Source organism: Oncorhynchus gorbuscha, linkage group LG02 (assembly GCF_021184085.1).
Source record: "Oncorhynchus gorbuscha isolate QuinsamMale2020 ecotype Even-year linkage group LG02, OgorEven_v1.0, whole genome shotgun sequence".
Taxonomy (NCBI): domain Eukaryota; kingdom Metazoa; phylum Chordata; class Actinopteri; order Salmoniformes; family Salmonidae; genus Oncorhynchus; species Oncorhynchus gorbuscha.
Window position 1 is genome coordinate 89,765,742 of NC_060174.1, and position 17,064 is coordinate 89,782,805.

The 17,064-nt window shown below is 41.6% G+C and overlaps 1 protein-coding gene across 2 annotated transcripts in view; it reads left to right on the top strand.

Moving 5' to 3' along the window:
• LOC124012570 (protein FAM168A-like) overlaps positions 1 to 17,064 on the top strand; it is a 56,649-nt gene that overhangs the window by 4,353 nt on the left and 35,232 nt on the right. The gene's annotated exons all lie outside the window — the stretch shown is intronic.

The window sequence follows — 17,064 nt, forward strand, 5'->3', positions numbered from 1 at the left end:
AGCAGCAGAGACAGAGGAGGAAAATGTAGAGAGGAGGGAGTGAAAGGATGCCAGGTCCGCAGGGAGGCGAGTTTTCCTCCATTTCCGCTCGGCTGCCCGGAGCCCTGTTCTGTGAGCTCGCAATGAGTCATCGGGAGGGGAGGACCGAGCCGGCCTGGAGGATAGGGGACATAGAGAGTCAAAGGATGCATAGAGGGAGGAGAGGAGGGTTGAGGAGGCAGAATCAGGAGATAGGTTGGAGAAGGTTTGAGCGGAGGGAAGAGATGATAGGATGGAAGAGGAGAGAGTAGCGGGGGAGAGAGAGCGAAGGTTGGGACGGCGCGATACCATCCGAGTAGGGGCAGTGTGGGAGGTGTTGGATGAGAGCGAGAGGGAAAAGGATACAAGGTAGTGCAATGAGGTTAGTGGAAGAACAGCATCTAGTAAAGATGAGGTCGAGCGTATTGCCTGCCTTGTGAGTAGGGGGGGGGAAGGTGAGAGGGTGAGGTCAAAAGAGGAGAGGAGTGGAAAGAAGGAGGCAGAGAGGAATGAGTCAAAGGTAGACGTGGGGAGGTTAAAGTCGCCCAGAACTAAGAGAGGTGAGCCGTCCTCAGGAAAGGAGCTTATCAAGGCATCAAGCTCATTGATGAACTCTCCGAGGGAACCTGGAGGGCGATAAATGATAAGGATGTTAAGCTTGAAAGGGCTGGTAACTGTGACAGCATGGAATTCAAAGGAGGCGATAGACAGATGGGTAAGGGGAGAAAGAGAGAATGACCACTTGGGAGAGATGAGGATCCCGGTGCCACCACCCCGCTGACCAGAAGCTCTCGGGGTGTGCGAGAACACGTGGGCGGACGAAGAGAGAGCAGTAGGAGTAGCAGTGTTGTCTGTGGTGATCCATGTTTCCGTCAGTGCCAAGAAGTCAAGGGACTGGAGGGAGGCATAGGCTGAGATGAACTCTGCCTTGTTGACCGCAGATTGGCAGTTCCAGAGGCTATCGGAGACCTGGAACTCCACGTGGGTCGTGCGCGCTGGGACCACCAGATTAGGGTGGCCGCGGCCACGCGGTGTGGAGCGTTTGTATGGTCTGTGCAGAGAGGAGAGAACAGGGATAAACAGACACATAGTTGACAGGCTACAGAAGAGGCTACGCTAATGCAAAGGAGATTGGAATGACAAGTGGACTACACGTCTCGAATGTTCAGAAAGTTAAGCTACGTAGCAAGAATCTTATTGACTAAAATTATTAAAATGATACAGTACTGCTGAAGTAGGCTAGCTGGCAGTGGGTGCGTTGTTGACACTACACTAATCAAGTCGTTCCGTTGAGTGTAATAGTTTCTGCAGTGCTGCTATTCGGGGGCTAGCTGGCTGTTTGAGCAGGCTAAACTAGCTAGCTGCATTTGCTAGCTAAGTAAGTGAAAGTGAAAAATGTTTACAAAATCTCTCTCGCTCTCTCTGTTTTAGTACTCTATTTAAGAAATTAATTTGTTCATTTGTTAATTTGTTAAACTGTTCAACTATTGTTTCTCTCTGAGTCAACTACTCACCACATTTTATGCACTGCAGTGTTTGCTAGTTGTAGCTTATGCTTTCAGTAATAGATTCAATCTGATCCTTTGATACATGTCAGTTCATGCTGCAAGAGCTCTGATATGTTGGAGGATGTCCTCCGGAAGTTGTCATGATTGCTGTGTAAGTCTATGGAAGGGGTGAGAACCATGAGTTTCCTAGATCTTGTATTGAAGTCAATGTACCTAGAGGAAGAAAGAAGTTAGCTGTCCTCCGGCGACACAATGGTGCTACCCTACAGATTGCTGTCGAGGCTACTGTAGACCTTGATTGCAAAAAAAGTGATTTTTAATCAATTGTTTGAGGTGAATATATTCTGTATAATTTTATCTAAAAAGTAGAACTTTTTTACATGTTTTACTATTTTTATTTTTATGAAATTCACTGAGGAGGATGGTCCTCCCCTTCCTTCTCTGAGGTGCCTCCACTGATACGTACAAAGTATAGTGTAATCAATGTGTTTTTTGCCAGTTGCCAGGCTGTTTGTAGTAGGGATGGACAATTTTGCAATCTTTTTAAACTGACAGTTGTTGTTTTTCTGTTAAAACGATTCACAATGCAGAATAATGGTCCTGTTATGTATGTATGACTGCTAGGGCCTGGCAATGAAATTAGTGGCTTGCGAAAGTATTCACCCCCTTGGCATTTTTCCTATTTTGTTTCCTTACAACCTGGAATTAAAATAGATTTTTTTGGGGGGTTGTATCATTTCATTTACACAATATGCCTACTGCTTTGAAGATGCAAAATATTGTTTGTGAAACAAACAAGAAATAAGCCCAAAAAAACAGAACTTGAGCATGCATAACTATTCACCCCCCAAAGTCAATACTTTGTAGAGCCACCTTTTTGCAGCAATTACAGCTGCAAGTCTCTCGGGGTACGTCTCTATAAGCTTGGTGTAACAGTATAATTTTAAACCGTCCCCTCGCCCATACCCGGGCGCGAACCAGGGACCTTCTGCACACATCAACAACAGTCACCCACGAAGCATCGTTACCCATCGCTCCACAAAAGCCGCGGCCCTTGCAGAGCAAGGGGAACTACTACTTCAAGGTCTCAGAGCAAGTGACGTAACCGATTGAAACGCTATTTAGCACACACCGCTAACTAAGCTAGCCGTTTCACATCCGTTACATTGGCACATCTAGCCACTGGGAATTTTGCCCATTCTTCAAGGCAAAACTATTCCAGCTCCTTCAAGTTGGATGGGTTCCTGCTGGTGTACAGCAATATTTAAGTTATACCGCAGATTCTCAATTGGATTGAGGTCTGGGCTTTGACTAGGCCATTCCAAGACATGTAAATGTTTCCCCTTAAACCGCTCAAGTTGCTTTAGCAGTATGTGTAAAGCTCATTCAGGGTTATCTTTGGTCTCTGTTGCCTCTGATTAATGCCCTCTTTGCCTGGCCTGTGAGTTTTGGTGTGTGGCCCTCTCTTGTCAGGTTTGTTGTGGTGCCATATTCTTTCCATTTTCTAATAATGGATTTAAATGGTGCTCTGTGGGATGTTCAAGTTTCAGATATTTTTTTATAACCCAACTCTGTGTACTTCTCCACAATTTTGTCGTTGACCTGTTTGGAGAGCTCCTTGGTCTTCATGGTGCCCCTTGATTAGTGGTGTTGCAGACTCTGGGGTCTTTCAGAACAGGTGTATATATACTGAGATCACTTGACTGATCATGCGACACTTAGATTGCACACAGGTGGACTTTATTTAACTAATTATGTGACTTATGAAGGTAGTTGGTTGCACCAGATCTTATTGAGGGAATTCATAGCAAAGGGGGTGAATACATGCACGTACCACTTTTCCTTTTTTATTGTTGTTGACATTTTTGAAACAAGTTATTTTTTAAAATTTCACTTAACCAATTTGGACTATTTTGTGTATGTCCATTACAAGAAATCCAAATAAAAATCAATTTAAATGACAGGTTGAAATGCATTAAAATAGGAAAACCGCCAAGGGGGGTGAATACAAGGCACTCTATATCTACCGCAGTCATATACCCTTGAAAGCGCCTCAGCTATGGCATGTTTGTTGCTGACACAAAGCCTTGTCTGGAGATAGTTTCGAAGCGCAACAAATGGATATTTGACTTGTCTGTAAAGGAATGCTGCTTCTGAAGCTGGACTAACGTCCATCACTAGGTGACCAGAACTGTCAATCAAATAATACCGAGCTGCTGTGCGCAGCCTCCCTGTTCGCAGACCACTCTGCAAAAAAGTACACTAAAGTTAAATACTGTGACTTACCAGGACATTTAGTAGAAGGAAAATACATCTTCCACTACGAATCGACTTCTACGATTCACCATTTTTTAACAGATGAAACTGATGTGTCCATACTTCCGTAAACACAACCACTTGCATATGTCATAGCGAACGAGGGACGAAGAGGAGAACAGTATAGGCAGGTCAACAACCTGGTAGACGGAGTCAGAACCGTGCACGAGGCCATCTATCGGCAATCAAAAGCTGAATGTAAATGCTGTATTTCACATACTGAAGACTGAACACACACTCGCATCATTAGCGAAGAGAAAAAGCAGCTGAGACAGCTGCACTGTGATTTTAGTTTTGTGGGAAAAACAAACAAACGCTTTTTCCGTTAGGGATTTTTCTTAACGTTAAGGATCCCAATTTCGTTTAAACGTTCCTCGCCTATAGTTTGTAGTGAAAGCCGCAGTGCTGTGAAGTTGTATCCACTAATGATTAAGGTCAGTATTGGGAGAGGAGAAGCTGATCCTAGATCTGTAACTAGGGGAAACTTGTGTGAGGGGGAGGGGTCAGGTCAGTGGGAGGATCGGACCAAGAAGTAGGAAGCTGATTGGCGCGTTGCTCTGTCCTTAGGGGCAGTCATGTCTGATGGAATCTGAACTGGCCCTGGACCGCCCTCATTCTCTCTGTCAGAGGCAGGCGACTCTAAAACAAATCTCTACACACATACTGGTGAACACGCACATCCCAAACACACTTGCAGTAACAACTCATTCCCTCTGACACACTTTCTCTCTTACACACACACATAACAGGGTTTCTGTTACAAAACTGTGGCGTCGGACATTTGACCGGTAGCATTTTAAATTGACCTGACATTTGAGAAATTTACCGGACGCATTGGTTGTGTAAGTGTGTCCACTCACAGTGCTCAGAATGACAGACATTACATTTAGATTATGGTCATTCATTTTAACAGAACATGCAACGGGGTGCGTCCTTTCCGAATTCCGATGCACACTTTGAAGATGTTAGAATAACTGTCCACATTTGCTTTTCCTCAGCCAACAAAGCGAGTAACGGACAGAAAAATCACTAGTCTATGTCAATCTATTTGACCCCATAATAGTCAAGTTGACCTATACTATTGGTCAGCGTGTCATTCTGTGCAAAAAAATAAATAGCCTATTCCAAACTAACTTTTGGAGAGTTGTGGGATGATAGATCCCAAATTCATACAACCAGTACATTAAAATAACTTTAAAAGACATTGAGGTTGATGCAACAGATCAAATTTTTTATCTTAAAATATTGATAAACTATTGTTTCTTCACATTATAAGGGCAGCAATGCACACACGATAGTAGGCTACGCGCGAATGTTTGTGGGAAAATACCTTTGTCAAATGTGCACTGTACATTCGGATGAAAATATCAGTTAGAAATGTTTAACAACTAGCATGGGTTGCTAATATGACTAGGATTGTGCCTTTGGCTACTGGACAATGAAAGAAAGTTAATTTGAAAACCAATAGAACATGAGAGAAATGGGCTACTTGTTTCAATGGCATATAGAAGTCTTTATAAAATATTTGCCTCCATGTTTATAGAAACTGATTTTGGCTCGGCTACTTTGAAGCAAGGTAAAATGTTCAGGTTTCACACAATTAAGTTTATGTTTTCAAAATGCATACTAACTCCAATTCACATTGCAAAGTGGTTTGTCACTCTGAAGCCTGCCTACCATTGCTTAAGCACTTGAATGGCGAATGGGAAGCACGCTTCAATTACCAGTTGAAAAATACAAATAGTAGCTCTTTAATCATGACCATCAAAACGGTTTTTAACACACGATTGCATTTAGAATTGTTGTACAATGATTGAGCTTTGAAAAGCGCATGTTTGACTCCACTCAAATTAGGCTCTGTATCTGTAAGAATAATTATGCAAATTAACCTATAGACCAATAAGCATGACCTGTGAAATGTATTTGCATTTGCTGATATTTCCATCAATGAATAGGCAAAAAAGCATTATTTTGCAATGGGATTTTTTTCTTCTCCTGGACAATTGGCCGGTGAAAATTGTATTTACCGACTTAAAAATGAAATGCATCCAAAAGCCGGCTATTACCTAACAAAAACCCTGACACACACACACACACACACACACACACACACACACACACACACACACACACACACACACACACACACACACACACACACACACACACACACACACACACACACACACACACACACACACACACACACACACACACACACACACACACACCCAGTGAGGCATGCAGGCTCACAGTGAAAATAGTGGTAATTTAATCTCTTGGCTGACTGCTGGCTGACAAATAATGTTCTATCTCAGGGAGGAGAGGAGTGCGATCTTGAAATGGTTTCTGTTCTCAAAATTGAGGAGAGAGAGAGAGAAAAGTCCTTGGCGGGCTCTATGCAAGCTCTAGTCAAAAGTAGTGCACTATGTAGTCTAAAGTAGTGCACTATATAGTCAAAGGTAGTGCACTAAATAGGGAATAGGATGCCATTTTGGATGCATCCCATCTCATTCTCCAGTCCTGCAGCTTCTGTAACTGCTCTGTTTTGCTGTAGTAAAGGAGGCACAAAACTCATCCCTTCTTTCTCTACCTCCTCTGACGTCATAGGTTCATTCCTTTCCTCTCTTCCTCTAACCTCCATATGTTCTCTTGAGCCCTTCCCTCCCCTTCATTTGTGGGATTTGATGAAGAGCTGAGTAGCTGACAGACACAGGGTTTTTCTATGGGTTAGCTCAGGGCTGGAATGTGTGTACAAAATGATCTTCTGCCATTCCATAGGCCTCCTCTATGTACTGTGGAATGATGGAATGTCGGAGTTGTTTTTTTTTCGAACGTTGTAACTCTGAACCCTCCCCAGGAGGCTGCCAAAGGTGGTGTGTTTGAGTCTACAGTGACTCGTAACAACCTTAGGATGCCTATCGGCTCTTAACCTGTAGGGTCATAGCTTTGTCTCACTTTATCTCAATAGGTACAGCCGGGTATGTAAAAAAAAATACAACAAATCTCCACTCCAGTCCTTTCTCATCGCTTATAGATGAGGATTCAGCACTGGACTTGAAAAAGGAGATCTATGGAATAAGCTTCAAAGATGTTGTTTGCTTTGACTCGATCCTAAGTCACTCTCTCTCGTGCTGCCATTTTGTTTACCTTGATCCGAGTGTCTGCGTCTGAGAAGACTATAATAGCCGCCGTGTCATGCCGCCCATGGGTGGCAAGAATGTAAACACTTGTTTGCCGTCTGGGAGCATGCAAAAATCTCCTTCTTGGGGACACTCGGTTCTCGATATACGGGGCCTGGCATCAGACAGCCCTCCACAATCAGGAGTGGAGTAGTCCTGGCTGCAATGCATTCCAATGATGCGTGGCTAAGCCACAACGCTCCTGCAAAGCTCGTGAAAAGTTCTGGAGCTTGGCGAGCCAAAGCGTTGTACTATCTAGTCAACTCTCCTCTCCATCTATCAGAGTAGCCTGCAGTGGTGTGTGCTACTATATAGCTCTTTAACTCTGTATCAGCCGGTTTTTCATTTGAAAAAGGAAGGATAAAATAGGAAGGAAGAGAAAATAGAAAATAGGTGATTAAAGGCAATAGATGGTGCTGGGTGATAGGATAAGGAATTAGTGATTCTGGGAAGTTATTTTGAAGGTAGCCTATCAGAGGTGTGCAAGTCAACACATTGACCTTCTAACCTGGCTGTGCTAAATATCAAGGCAATATCATGGATCAGATCTACAGATGTCAGATCTTAACTTGCAGAGAATTTTCCTGATGCATCAGGAAAATGAACCTTGTGATTGGCTAAAAATGAGCCGTTCTCTTTCTTTCCACTCGGGGGCAGTTGAGTCATTGGGATCAGGACTCAGTATCTTAAAATAATGTTCTCTCTATAGGCTTAGGTCCTATTACTGCAACATTGAAATTTACACATACACATCAATAATCGTTGTTTATATAGCTTAATAACACAAGATAGTTATTGGTCTCCACTAGGCTATGACATACAAGTGTCTAGTGTGGGGCCTCCCGAGTGTGCAGCGGTCTAAGGCTTGAGGTGTCACTACAGGCCCGGGTTCCATCCCAGACTGTGCCACAGCCAGCCTTGACCGGGAGACCCATGAGACGGCGCACACTTGACCCAGTGTCGTCCGGGTTAGGGGAAGATTTGGCCGGCTGGGATGTCCTTGTCCCATCACACTCATACTGTCTTCAGTTGCCAGCTGAATGGTGTTCCCTCCAACACATTAGCGTGGCTGGCTTCTGGGTTAAATGAGCAGTGTGTCAAGAAGCAGTGCGGCTTGGTAGGGTTGTGGTTCAGAGGACACATGGCTCTCGACAGAGTCTGGACGGGAGTTTCAGTGATGGGACAAGACTGTAACTACCAATTGGGGAAAAAAAGGGGTGAAGATGAAACAATATATATATTTTTTATAATAAGAAGAATCTAGTTTATCTGAAGGTTACGAATGAGCTGTCAAAATTGAGTTAAATCGTGGCCTGGGGTGGGGTAGCAGTTAGAGCCACTGCCTTCAGCATATGTATAGGCCTACCGTGTTGGTGTGGGTTTGATTCTGCCCCAAGCTCTTCTGATACAAATAATGCAATCTACTGATTGACTTGATGTAGTTAGACATTTCAAATATGAACAGTCCAGGGGCATACCTTCTTTTTCCTGGTAAGAAATGACCATACCAGACACATTTGGATAACATAAATGGTAAGCAAATAAAATAACAGTACACCAACATTAATTTCCATTCATAAAAAGTGTTGGGTAAATTGCCACAGTCGATTGCCATGGAAAATTAGGAAATACTTTATTTCTAATGTACAGAATGCTTGTCAAACAGATAAATCGACCTTATTCTGCTCAAAAAGGACTAGATTGTTCCGATGACAATACCAACCAGAGGGCAAACATATCTTTGGTAATTTTTGCACCTTATGGTAAACTGTGACAACAAACCAAAAAGACAACAATTGATTTGACATTAATTTATTGTTAAAGCCTGTCAGCACCATCTTGCAAATGTCCACCAGCACAGGTATTCTTCAAAGAAGAAACTAAAAAAATTACAAAAACTATTTACACCAAGTGTGATGTTTAATTTTTCACTCAGAATGAGCAGGTAAGTGTTACAATGGTTAAACAATCAATACCGAAATGTCAATATGAATCATGTTACTAGTATGCAAATCAGATACATTTCAACATGGAATTAAATTGACGTAAAAAGATTTTTGTTGTTGCATTTTAGCTAACCCTATCCCTTTTCCTAACCTTAACCTACTCCTAGCCTGCTATGAAAAGTACATTTTTGACAAACGCTGTAACCCTTCTAGACAAAATCGGATTTACACTACATCCTCTTCCGAACCTCTCCTTTCCACATTAGAGGGTATTTTCTTTTTTGGCTGGTCCACCCCCCCCCCCAGTTGTGCTGCTACAAGCGGTAAATAAAATGACACACACAACAATCTTGATTTATATATGGCACAAAAATCTTACTGGGATGATACACTGACTGTATTACAGAGGTGCTTATAGGCCTTGTCGTAAAAACAGAATGACATTTAGACATACACACAGAGAGAGCAATGTGTGGGAGGATGCTGTGGGGAACTGACCTGTAGATCTAGCTAATGTTAGTGAGCTACATGGTTGACACTGCAGCTAGCTAGCTAGCTTAGACAGTTTATCTAGTTGTAACCTAATGTGATAGCTAGTTAGCTATTGCCACACACATCTGATTCATCTAGTCACTCTTTATACCAATGACAAGTAGACTAGTTAGGCAACCAAAAAGAGATCATATGGGGAGCTAAAAACAGGAGATTAAACTTTTTCTGTCAGATTCTGGGATAGCCAAAGCTAGCTAACTAGATAGCTAGTTAGCTAGCTACACCACATATACAAAAGTATGTCGACATCCCTTCAAATTAGTGGATTTGGCTATTTCAGCCACACTCGTTGCTGACAGGTGTATAAAATCGAGCACACAGCCATGTAATCTCCATAGACAAACAGTGGCAGTAGAATGGCATTACTGAAGAGCTCATTGACTTTTAACATGGCACCGTCATAGGATGCCATCTTTCCAACAAGTCAGTTTTCTGCCCCGCTAGAGCTGCCCCGGTCAACTCTAAGTGGTGTTATTGTTAAGTGGAAACGTCTAGGAGCAACAATGGCTCAGTCCCGTAGCTGTAGGCCACACAAGCTCACAGAACGGGACCACAGAGTGCTGAAGCATATAGCGTGTAAAAATGGTCTGTCCTTGGTTGCAACACTCACTACCGAGTGCCAAACTGCCTCTGGAAGCAATATCAGCACGAGAACTGTTCATCAGGAGCTTCATGAAATGGGTTTCCATGACCGAGCAGCTACACAACAAGCCTAAGATCACCATGTGCAATGCCAATCGTTGGCTGAAGTGGTGTAAAGCCCCCATTGGAATCTGGAGCAGCGGAAACATGTTCTCTGGAGTAATGATTCACACATCACCATCTGGTAGTCTAACGAACAAATCTGGGTTTGGAGGATGCCAGGAGAACGGTACCTGCCCGAATGCATAGGGAACACTGTAAAGTTTGGTGGAGGAGGAATAATGGTCTGGGTCTGTTTTTCATGGGTCGTGCTTGTCGTGGGTCGTGCTAGATTTCCCATAGTTCCAGTGAAGGAGAAGGCCCTTTCCTGTTTCAGCATGACAATGCCCCCATGTACAAAGCGAGGTCCATACAGAAATGCTTTGTCGAGAACTGATTGGCTCAAAAATTAAGAATTAAAGAAATTCCACAAATTCACTTTTAACAAGGCACACCTGTTAATTGAAATGCATTCCAGGTGACTACCTCATGAATCTGGTTGAGAGAATGCCAAGAGTGTGCAAAGCTCTCATCAAGGCATAGGGTGGCTACTATGAATCTCAAAAATAATCTAAAAAATAAAATAAAATATATTTTGATGTGTTTAACACTTTTTGGGTTACTAAATGATCCCATATGGGTTATTTCATAGTTTTGATGTCTTTGTTATTATTCTACAATGTAGAAAATAGTACAAAAATAAAGAAAAACCCTGGAATGAGTAGGGTCCAAACGTTTGACTGGTACTGTATATCTTAGAAATACTTATCTTACTCCAGAAATATATCATATTCCAAAGGCAGAAGGTAATTAAAGTGCAACTTACCTCTTACCGCATCTGGCTAAGAACCCAAGAACAAAAATAAGAAGTGCGCTTCACTGCAAGTGCCGTGGTGGAGATAATACTGGGTTTGACGGACAACTTTGAGAGCCAATCAACTTAACCCTTTGACACTTATGAACATACGGGTGTTGTCATTCTACAGCGGACCCTGCAGCGTGCACTCAAACCCGTGTGATAAGAACACTTATTTAGAACGTCAAGTTACGATTGACGCAACAATCAGCATTTGAGCTGGCCACAGTTTTTTCACAAACATTTTGCACAAACACAGTTTTATCATGCCAACCTAAGATAAGATGTTACAAGATGAGTTGGGTCTGTTTGCAGTATGCATGTTGAAGGGGGTGTGTCGTCTACCATCATTCACTTCTGGAAGTACTGGAAAGACGAGTGAACCATCCCTTCACCTCATTTTGTTATATCATCTTTGGTCTGACAGACGTTTACGTTACAACCAGAATGCATTGTATGATGTCAACAAACATGGTGCCACATATAGCTGATAATTAGCTTAGCATTGTACTGATTATGAGGAGCTAATCTTCAAAAAAGTATTTTACAGACATCAAATACGTCCATTACATTCTATGAAAGAATCGGGAATGTGTGATTTGTCATTATTTTACATGAAAAAGCATGACCCTCCTCAATTTTCCTCCTGGTAACAATTGTATACATTTTGACCACTCCCTAACAGAACACTGAGATAGAAATAGATTGTGTAGAATAGGGAATCGTGTCGGTGGTATCCATTACATTTATATTTGCAACATTCTGAAATTTTTCACCTCACTGAATAGGCTACACAGGTGTGAGGTTGAGGTTCATGTTTTGCCAACCTCTAAATATGTCACCAAATGAATATGTTTGAATGTGATGAATGCAACATTATGCAAAGTGGATACCACACCGTAAGGCCTTACCAGTATTTATATATTATAGTGTACTAGCTTGATATATTTCAACATTTTACCTTTTTTCTCTGCAGTATATGCAAAAAGCAGTTGGTACCAAGAACTGGATAAATTGTTGTTTTATTTCTGCACTTTCCATGTCACATGTTTGGGTGGAATGCGGAGGTCTTGACTTGTTCTCTATTTGTGTACTTTTTCCCTATGATATTATTGTCTTTCCCAATCTTTATGCACAATATATTGCTTTATGTGTTGTCTCCACTCTACTATACTATTACTATATTACAGTGAATGCTTGCTTCGTAAACATTTGTATGGTTGAATGAGAGGTTTGTGTTGGTGCCTCAGACTGGCCGTGTTAATACCTACTGAAGGATCCATGATTAGCCAGACAGTGACAGGAGTGCTTGAATCTATCCACTAAAGCACAGAAAGGGAGAGGAGGATTTGCTTACTCACTGTCCTCCTACTCCACTCTCTCCTCTGCATTTTCCGTGTCTACCAGTCCGTGGTTTACAATCCCCTCCCATATCTGCTGCTCAGTGACAGTCATATCAGAGTATAGGCCTTGTGTTAAAGGCTAAATTATAAAACCCTACTTGGACATATCAAACATGTGTTTTGGGTGAAAACATATGATTGATTTCAAGTGTACACTCTCCTCTATATCTCTAACTGCTACTCAGTGACAGAGTATAGGCCTTATGTTATACAGTGAATTATTATACTAAATATGTAGGAAGCATACAGGGTTGAGGAGATTACATGGAATATGAGTTTTTTTTAAACTAACTGTAATCAGTTACGTTACCAACTACAATATTGTAATCAGATTACAGATACTTTTGAAAAAATAGGTGATTGCTTTTGGATTACTTTTAAATTCAGAAAGGATGTTTGCAAAAAAGTTCAGTGACACCTTTCTGTTTTTTCAATGACATTCAATTCATCACTTAAAAAAGGGCACAAGTTTAAGTTTGTTCCACCTGAGTGAGTCTGACCACATATCAGAGACCACTATTACGTTACTGATTTACAATTTTGGACAGGCAACTAGTAACTAACTGATTACAGTTAGTCGCTTTGTATAAAGCGTCTGCTAAATGGCATATATTATTATTATTATTATTATATTATTTAGAATGTAACCTACCCAACCCTGAAAGCATACATGTTTTGCATGAAAACATACAAGTGATTTCAAGTGTCTCAGTGCTATTTTTTGTGTGTATATTTAGACAGCCCTTCGCTGGCATTCTGCTGTCATGAATCCTCTGAGCCCACAGAGTCTTGATGCTTTTTTTGTAGCAGAGCAGCAGGTTTTTCTCCCAACAACCCACCAGTTTATTTTGGGAAGGCTGAGGTAGGTAGGTAGGTAGGTCTTACTGCAGTGAGTGGGTAGCAGCTCGGAAACCCTGCAGTCCTGTACTTACTTGGGTAGCGCTGTATGCTATATGTACAGTATAAGGACAATTTATGTGTAGTACACAATATAGCCAATATATGTGTGGTATATGGCCAATATATTTGTAATTGGCCAATATATATGTGCAGTATTGTATATGGCCAATGTAGTATATACACATTAAGAACATGATTTGACAGACTGACCAGGTGAAAGCTATGATCCCTTATTGATGTCACTTAAATCAGTATAGATGAAGGGGAGGAGACTAGTAAACAAATATTTTTAAGCCTTGAGATAATTGAGACATGAATTGTGTATGTGTGCCACAAAATATGTAAGTGCCTTTGAACGGGGTATGGTGGTAGGTGCTAAAAGCACTGGTGTTTCCCGTGTGTGTCAAGAATGGTCAACCACCCAATGGACATCTCTTTTATTTAACTAGGCAAGTCATTTAAGAAAAATTCTTATTTACAATGATGGCCAAACCCAAACAACTCAACATTAGGAAGGTGTTTTTAATGTTTTGTACACTCAGTGTAGATATGTCTGCTTTCATAAACACTCTTTATTATACTGCTCCATCAGTTCCTCATCCCTTCTTCTCACCACCTCCGTGCATCCCATCTAATCTATCCATTGTCGCCTCTCTTCCTACACCGTCTGTCCGTGTAACCTTCATTTAACTAGGCAAGTCAGTTAAGAACAAATTCTTATTTACAATGATGGCCTGCCAGGGAACAGTGGGTTAACTGCCATGTTCAGGGGCAGAACAACATATTTTTACCTTGTCAGCTCAGGGAATTGATCCACAACCTTTCGGTTACTGGTCCAACGCTCTAACCACGAGGCTACCTGACGCCATCATGTGATCATGTCTTTTTATTCTGTCGTTTGTCAGTCATCTTCTTGTATCTGACGCTCTCTTCGTTTATTTTTTATCATTCTTATACTCCTCTCACACACACACACACACACACACACACACACACACACACACACACACACACACACACACACACACACACACACACACACACACACACACACACACACACACACACAAAACCCATCCATCTGTCCATTCCTTTTACTCTTCTTTTCTTTAAGCTCTATCTCTCCATCTGCAGCTGTTTCTTGGCTATTCCAGTTTTCCCTCAATCACATTTCTGGAGTCTAATATATCTACAGCAGAACAACAATTATCAAATGCCTTAATGCACTCGCCATACTTCTGATCACTTTCTTGCCTCATCAGTCAATACAAAATTCACTGTGAACTGTTTTGTTCCCAGAATATTAAAACATTGTTTTCATCAGAAGAGAAATGTGTACAAATGTGTGTACTATCTCCAGCAATCAATAAATAAATGCATATAGTAATATATAATAAATAAATAAGTAAATACAAGTGCACAAAATTCAAAATCACTCCATCACCGCAAATTCATGTACAATATAAGGAAAGGTCTAGGCGATGGGGACTGTCTAATTTTTATGATTTCTGACAGCATTGCATGCACAGATGCAGACAATGAAGTTGGGTTACTTCTAAGTATGTTCAGGTTACTCCTAAGTTGTCATCTCCAACATTGTGACCTTCCATTTTAGAGGTTTGCTTTGGTGTGGATTCAGGCCTATCCATTCTACACACCTGTCAGCAAACCAGCCTATGTAATAAACTCAGCAAAAAAAAGAAACGTCTCTCACTGTCAACTGCGTTTAATTTCAGCAAATTTAACATGTGTAAATATTTGTATGAACATAAGATTCAACAACTGAGACATAAACTGAACAAGTTCCACAGACATGTGACTAACAGAAATGGAAGAATGTGTCCCTGAACAAAGGGGGGTCAAAATCAAAAGTCAGTATCTGGTGTGACCACCACCTACATTAAGTACTGCAGTGCATCTCCTCCTCATGGACTGAACCATATTTGCCAGTTCTTGCTGTGAGATGTTACCCCACTCTTCCACCAAGGCACCTGCAAGTTCCCGGACATTTCTAGGGGGAATGGCCCTAGCCCTCACCCTCCGATCAAACAGGTCCCAGACGTGAGATCCGGGCCCTTCGCTGGCTATGGCAGAACACTGACATTCCTGTCTTGCAAGAAATCATGCACAGAATGAGTGGCATTGTGATGCTGGAGGGTCATGTCAGAATGAGCCAACAGGAAGTTTACCACATAAGAGAGGAGGATTTGGTATCCATGTTTTGGTACCCTTCCCCAGATCTGTGCCTCGACACAATCCTGTCTCTGAGCTCTACAGAGAATACTTTTAACCTCAGGCTTGGTTTTTGCTCTCCATTCTCAAGTGTGGGACCGTTATATAGCTAGGTGTGTGCCTTTTAGCTGTAGGGGCACTATTGAGTAGCTTGAATGAAGGGTGCCCAGAGTAAATGGCCTGCTCCTCAGTCTCATTTGCTAATATATGCATATCAGTATTAGTATTGGATAGAAAACACTCTGAAGTTTCTGAAACTGTTTGAATTATGTCTGTGAGTATAACATAACTCATATGGCAGGCAAGAACCTGAGAAGAAATCCAAACAGCAAGTGAGAAATCTGAGGTTGGTATATTTTCAAACCATTCCCTATTGAAATCCCATTGCGATATGAATGAAGATTCACTTCCTACTGCTTCCACTAGATGTCAACCGTCTATAAAAGGCAACTACGTTAAAAAAATGCATTTACTTTTTTGCAAAAGGTCTCAGTCCTGTGTCTTGTGTGTACTGTTTTGAAAATCGACAACATTGTTTGAATATGTTTTGTATGTCATAAACTGTAATACACCCTGCTGATATGTCCTCCGGTTGGCTACTCCTCCTTCTCCTCTCTTTTTTTTCAATTCAAAACCTCTGTGTTTCAATGTATCATTTTGACCACTGAGCTGAAAGGACTGGATAGGCGGGCAACATGGCGGGAAACCCCTGTGTGTATTCTTCCTTTTATCATAATGCTTTCAACTAGTTTAGTTTATTATTATATCCCCTTTTTCCCCCCAATTTTGTGATATCCATGGTAGTTACGATCTTGTCTCATCGCTGCAACTCCCTATGGGGCCCCCCGGTCACCGCTGGTTGGATCAAACCCCAGACTTTAGTGGCACCGTGATGCAGTGTCTAAGACCGCTGTGCCACTCGGGAGGCCACTTTCATCTAGTTTGACTGATCAATGGTCACACAGCTGATGAGGAAACCAGGAACGTGTTATGGGGCATTAGGGAAAATAGACTGAAACAGGGGAGGGCCTGCCTGATCTTGTCCAATATGAAACTTGCATTTTTGTGAAAGAGATTGGTGGTGGAAACAGTTTGATATAAAGGTAGAGGTGGAGAGAAGTTGTGGATAGGAGAAAAAAGGATGGACAACAAAAGTGCTCAGGTCGAATTTCCTTGTATGTCACGTTTGTACTTTGTGTGTTCTTACTGTTTACCCATGTTCCAAACAGTCAAAACTACCATAATGCTCATCATACCATAAACCTTTTCTTTTCTGATTTTTGGGAGTAAACATTTGTATTGTGTGCTTGGCATTTTCTCACGGATTACTTTTAACCAGTGAAAATAAATTGCTGCCTTCTCACTGACATTGGAAAAAACGTATTACAAGATTATACCTGCTACAATGTTATGAGTTACTGTAGTTTTTGTGGAGTACAGTTTAGTTTTGCAGACGTCAAATGTCTTCAA